Below are 7,250 nucleotides of genomic sequence, written 5' to 3' on the forward strand. Positions count from 1 at the left end.
ATGTTGAAATTTAATGAGGACTGCTCCCTGCCCATGCCCCATCCCCCCCCCATGTAGCCTCACTTCCCTTACCTCTGTCTAGAAATGTGTAGTCACTTTCAATTGTCACAAATACTGGGGTACTACTCAAATTAACTGATCAAAGCCAGGGATGCTAGATGTTCTGTGATACCCGAGACAGCCTGACTCTATGAAGAATTGTCCCATTCAAAAATCCAGTGGTGTCCCTGTGTGACAGTAGACTAAGGCTGTCCCTTCTGTGGGGTGCTTACACGTCAGCTGGAGAAAAGATGTGGTTTAGAGGGAGCGCAGATTCTGGGGTTGGAAGATTTCTGCCTGAGTTATGCCTATCACTTACAAGCTAGGTTAGGGGAATTTAGATGATGAGAATAGCTCAAGGAAGAGATGGAATGACTGTTTGAAGTATAATAGGGAGCAGAGGGAAGATGGAGTCCACCTGGGAGGGGTTTAGCTCTGTGTGGACACAGGTTGGGCTTCTGGTAAGGGGTGAACATGACCTCCATCAGCAGACAGAGCCACAGGGAGTCAATCACATACCCAGCTCTCTGGATGGTTCCATCTTTAATGGAAGCATGGGGAGCATTGCTGGAAGGAAATGTGGAAACTGACCAGGGTTGAAGGAGGGTGGAGATAAGAGTTATTGTTTTCCAGGGGTAAGAAGCCCCTTTCAGCTTTTTCCATGACTGTTCCTTTTAGATTCTCTTTCCATAAAGTGCTGGTGTGAATTCCCACTAAAGTGAGGTTCAGTGTCTGGACTCCAGTGATGATTGCAGCATCTGTGTGTCAGACAGGCCTGGTTCTAAGAGCTTTTCTTATACTCTGTACCTACATATAGGTGTCTCATTTAACCCAGCCCCAGCACAGTGCCTAGAACAAGGTAGGAGGTGACATTAATCAGGAATGAAAGCATGAATGTAAGTATGAGTGAGTCCTCATGACAACCTGCCCATCGGTGGGTATTACTGTTTAGGTTTTCAGGATGAGGAAAGTGAGACTGCTCAAGCTTCTAGGGAAGAGAGAAATTAATAGTGCAGGAAAGGTGTCTGCAGCCTTTTAACAAATGGCTTTAATGAATGGAGGAGCAAAAATTTAAAAGAAAAATGGCTCCTCCAGAAAATAGCAAAGATTTTTTTTGAAGTGAGCAAACAAGGTGAACAGGAGACCAGAGACTCATAATGGACCAGTTTTACCATGACACACACAAAACCATGCCTCCCATTCAGAAAATAATACCTTCCTAATATCTAATCTAATTCATGGTCCAGAATCTGTTGACTGTGTTTCAAAAGTTGTGAGGAACTGCTGAGCCATAGCTGTCAACTCAAATGCCAGCGGGTCCATAGGGTGCTTGTCCTGTCTTAGAAGGTGAAGCTGTTCCTCAGCTGCAGCCCACTGTCACAGGAAAAGCTGCTCCAGCTGCCAGATTTTCCCATTTCCAAGAGAAGCCCACATTCTCTATTTTTATGTGAAATATTTTTGGTTTTAAATGTTGGCAACAAATTTAAAACTTTTTACAACTAGAGGCCGCATTATCCAGCTCCAGGCTGCATTTAACCACAGGTCTCTGGTATTGTGCCCTCAAAATAGACCTTAGGAGAGCAGGATAAGACACTGAAGCTGGGAGCAGAAGAGGTTCAAGGAGCAGGGTGTGAGCTGGAGCCCTGCCTTGGCGATGTGGCCTGGGATTCCGGGTCCACCAGTGCCTGTTTCTGGGTTGCCAAGGGCACTTTGCCCCAGATTCTGTTCCCTGAGCACCTCTCCTCCCTGAGGTGGGTCCCGGGGAAGCCACCCCACTTGTATGGCTTTAGATAAAGCCTTGTAGCACCAAGCCAGCTGACAACCCTCTCAGGCACATGTTGTATCTTTACATCCCTTTCAAGAACTGGAATCTTTGGCCTGGGACCTTGTATGGTGGTGATGAGGCAGGTACAGGGGTGCCTTGAAGTGAGGAAAGTGGAAATCTGTTTGGATGAGTCCCTTATCCTAGCCTGTGGCCCTAGACCTGGCATCACTGCCTGCTGGGGTAGAAGTGTTTACCATGCCTGTCCTACATTGTCTGGCATTGAGAACTGTGTGCTTGGCAATTTGTATGTGGTGATCAGACACCACCATGTCTAAAACCTGTACCCTATTAGGGACTTCCCTGGCGGTCCAGTGGTTAAGACTCCGAGCTCCCAATGCAGGAGGCACGGGTTTGATCCCTGGTTGCAGAACTAAGATCCCTCATACTGCCTGGCGCGGCCAAAAAAAAAAAAAAAAAAACCTGTACCCTATTATGAATTTCAGACTCTCTTGAGAGAAAAGGGGACATAGTATGTGATAAAGTATTTGACTAGCACAGCTCAGATGAAGAACAAGTTATGAACTATTTTTTGCTACGGAAATTCTTTATCTGATATGTACTTCTAACTTTGTCTAAATTGGTGTCTTGCATCCAACAGACTTTATTTCACTATTTTTATATGACCTGAGAGAGTTGTGAAAGTGTGTTCTTCAAGCAAGTGAGAAGATCAGTACAGAATTTCCAGTGAGTAATATTTACCTTTTTTGATGTTTTAATAGTTTTGATCATTTGTATGATTGCAATCTGCTGAGACTGGGTTTTTTTGCTTAGAATCTCTGAGAAAATCCTGGTGTCACAGCTGTACATCACTGTGGGAGAAGTGCTGTGGGGACCGCTACAGAAACGTGTTTATACTTTAACTGTCAGCCATTTTCTTGAAGATTACTTAAAGTATCAACAACAACAGTAAAATCTGTTGGGCCATCCTTCCTGGTGGCTGCCTAATATGTAGGTGGGTGCTGGTCAGCCAGAAAGCTGAACTGAGCTAAAGGCAAGTATAATATTTGATGCATAATTTACATCTTGGATTTATTTCTGAGCACAACAGGATGGTGTTAGATCCACACATTTGAAATATTAGTAAGAGCCTACTAATGACATATTGGGTGGTATTTGTCCCATTTGACTAACAGTTACTGGCTGTGATGGACAGACACTGATGTGCGGGTTGTATGAGAGGTGTGAGCTTTCTCATTTTACACTATTTAGCGAACAATCAGGAGAGTTTACAAAAGATTAAACTGAAGACTCCGTTTTCAAATAGCTTTGGTTTTGCAATAAAAGATTACTGAGAAGTTGAAAATGGAGAGTGACATGTGTGTGCGTGTATGCGTGTGTCTGTATCTCAAAGCTAAAAGTGATTTCCAAAAGAAAAATATAACTTTTGTTTATTAGCTTCAAACAAAATCCTATGTGGTTTTATAGATAGGACCTGAATTTTCTTACTAATAAAATTGATAACATCTCTTAAGGCGATTAATAACTTACTGCTGCATTTTGTGTGGGGGACAGTGAATTTCATGAAAAATACGATGATGAAACATAACCTAAAACTTTTTGAAAATCTACTTTTCCTGCTTGCTCTACTCTGTTCTTTAATATATGTGTTAAAAGAATTTAAAGGAATGGTCACAAAGAAGAAGTTTCAGTGTTCACATTCTAAGACAAGCTTCCAAGACTCTTATGCATGAATTGTTTTTCCTCCCTAAGTCTGAAATGTGGGTAGGCTTTACCCGTAAGCTCTCTTTTGAATACCATTTCTTTTGGTCATACTCATTTTCAAAACACATTCTTTAGGACCTAAACATACAGCACTTTGATAAATAAGATATGCCACTGTATCATTTCAGATTCCAAACCAACAATCATGCTCCATGCTGTCAAGGATCAGAAAGTTGGAAGCAGTGAACAGAAAGGTAAGCTGATTTGCTTGTATGAATTTTTTTTTCTCATTGTTGCGTTTTAGAAGTTTACCACTACCAAAAAGCCACTAAATAAGAGGTAAAGTAAACACCCAAAGTTCTCCAACTGCATCACTTTTCCTAAACCAGCAGCTCTTCAAAAGTGGCAAATTGTTTTAGGTCTTTCTCAATTTGGGAAAGAGTTGTGAAATAAAACTTTGATTTTAGGCATTTAATGGCCCAGTTACATTCTAACCCTTCAAAGGAACCCTCCCAAGAGTCCTTAGAGACTTGATTTCTCTGTTCTCTATGTCCTTCATACTATTTAAAAAATCTATTCTTTTAGAGAATATAAAAACAAAAGAGGGGTTTAATAAACCAAAAGTTGGGTCCTTAAAAAGATCAATGAGATTGACAAATCTTTAGTTAGACTAACCAAGAAAGAAAGAGAAGGTACAACTATAATAAAAAATGAAAGTAGATTGTTACTACCCACCTTTCAGAAAATAAAATGAATTAAAAGAGAATACTATGAACAACTGTAGGCCAACAAATTAAATAGCCTAGATGAAATGGATAAATTCTTAGAAACACACAAATAACCAAAACTGATTCAGAAGAAACAAAAATCTGAACAGATCTATAACAAGAGATTGACTCAGTAATCAAACCTTCCAACAAAGAAAAGTCTAAGGCCAGACAGCTTCACTGGTAAATTCTACCAAATATTTGAAAAAGAATTAATACTAATCTTGCTTAAACTCTTGCTAAAAATTGAAGAGGATGGAACACTTCCAAATTCATTCTTTGAGGACAGTATTACCTCAAAACCAAGTCCAGATAAAGACTCCACAAGGAAAAAAAACTACAGGCGATAGCCATTATGAATATAGATGCAAATATCACCAACAAAACTAGCAAACTGAATCCAACAGCATATTAAAAAGGATTATACACAGCAAAGTGGGATTTAACCTAAAAACTCAAGAATGGGTCAGCATAAGAAAATCAATCAGTGTAATATACCACATTAATCAAGTGAGGGGAAAAAAACCACAGTATCATCTCAATTGACACAGAAAACATGTCTGATAAAATCCAACACCCTTTCATGATGAAAGCACTCAGAAAACTAGCAACAGAAGGAAACTTCCTCAACATGATAAAGGGCATTCATGAAAATCCAGTAGCAAACATTGTACTCAATGATGAAAGACTAAGCCTTCTCCTAAGATGAGGAAAAATACAATGGCACCTACTTCCATCACTGCTATTCAACATTGTACTGGAAGTTCTAGCCAGTGCAATTAGGTAAGAAAAAGAAATAGAAGACATCCAAACTGAAAAGGGAGAAGAAAAACTATCTCTATTCATAGATCACATGGTCCTATATATAGAAAATTCCAAAGAATACACACATGCACACACACGCACACACACACACATAATACAAACTACTAGAGCTAATAAATGAATTCAGCAAAGTTGCAGGGTCCAAGATTAACAGACAAAAACCAGTTGTGCTTCTTATACTCTTGCACTGTACTATCCAAAAAGAAAATTAAGAAAATAATTACATTTACAATAGGATCCAAATATACCTGGGAATAATTTTAACCAAGGAGATAAAAGACTTGTACACTGAACACTATAAAACATTGCTAAGAGAAAGTAGACTTAGGTAAATGGAAATACTTACATGTTCATGGCTTGGAAGACCTAATATTGTTAAGATGGCAATACTACACAAAGTGCTCTACAGAGTGGATGAAGTCCCTATCAAAATTCCAACAGCCTTTTTTCAGAAATGGAAAAGATGTGCCTCAAATTCATATGGACTTGCAAGGGACCCTGCATAGCTGAAACAATGTTGAAAAAGAAGACCAAAGTTGGAGGACTCACACTTCCCAATTTTAAAACTTATGACAAAGCTACAGTAATCAAAACAGTTTGGTACTGGCATAAGGATAGATATATAGATTAATGGAATAGGATTGAGAATCCATAAATAAACCCATACATTTATGGCCAATTGATTTTTGACAAGGGTGCCTTGACTGGGAGTGAATGGGATGTTTAATGCTGTACTTCACCAGTTTTCTTTGTACTTATTACTTAGTCGCCTCATTAAGCTCTATGATCTGAGTGGTCTACAGAAATGAAAAGTGGATGAAGCACTCTCTCTGAGACTTCTGCTGTGCTGGATTGGTGGGGACCTGACAGATTTCATAGGTTGCTGCCTGACTAACCAACTGCTTATTCAGTTAAACGTTTCTCAGAATTAATCTTTAAAGAGTGAAAGACTATGTGTGCATGGAAGTCCTCATGTATAGGCTTACCAGATTTAACAAATAAAAATACAGGGCACTCAGTTAAATGTGACTTTCAGATAAACAATAATTAACTTTTCTTTTAAGCATGCCTTAAATATTACATGAAAATCCTGTATTTTATTTGACAACACTCTTTTTTAAAAATTAATTAATTTATTTTGGCTGTGCCACACAGCATGTGGGATCTTAGTTCCCCATCCAGGGATCGAACCAACACCCCCCTTTGTGGGAAGCATAGAGTCTTAACCACTGGACAGCCAGAGAAGTCCCTGACAACATCTTTTACATATATATATATATATATATATATATATATATATATACACACACACACACACACACACACACACACACATTTATTTATTTGTTTGTTTGTTTGTTTGTTTATTTTTGGCTGTGTTGGGTATTCGTTGCTGCACGCGGGCTTTCTCTAGTTGCAGTGAACAGGGGCTACTCTTCGTTGTGGTGTGCGGGCTTCTCATTGCAGTGGTTTCTCTTGTTGCGGAGCACGGGCTCTAGGCACACAGGCTTCAGTAGTTGTGGCATGTGGACTCAGTAGTTGTGGCTCGTGGACTCTAGAGCGCAGGCTCAGTAGTTGTGGCACACGGGCTTAGTTGCTCCGCGGCATGTGGGATCTTCCCGGACCAGGGCTCAAACCCGTGTCCCCTGCATTGGCAGGTGGATTCTTATCCATGCCACCAGGGAAGCCCCTTGACAATACTCTGAATGTTACAACTTGTTTAGACTAGAATAGAGGCCAGTCTGTTTTCAGACATTCTTTTTTTTTTTAATCTATATTCAGTTTTAATTTCTTATCTTCATTCAGTTTTAATATTTTCTTGCCTCAAGGTAGCTGAACATGATATGCTGCCATTAGGGGATATCTTTTTTTTTTCTATACTAAGACTGAAGAATGATCCACAGATGCTGACAGGTAGTCCACAAAGAGAGTAATCATTACCAATAGTTCGTGGCTACGGGCAAACCTCTCTGTGACAATTCAAATGTAAAAAAAAATAAATAAAGTGGAAGATTTGTGAGCTTTTAAAATATCTTGTTAATGTATTTAATCATGCAAATAACTTTGTCATCTCCATACACCATATTATAGACGTTGGATAATGGTGGCTTTGGATTTGACATTTTTGGATG

Source organism: Mesoplodon bidens, assembly GCF_964165515.1.
Source record: "Mesoplodon bidens genome assembly, chromosome: 5".
Taxonomy (NCBI): domain Eukaryota; kingdom Metazoa; phylum Chordata; class Mammalia; order Artiodactyla; family Ziphiidae; genus Mesoplodon; species Mesoplodon bidens.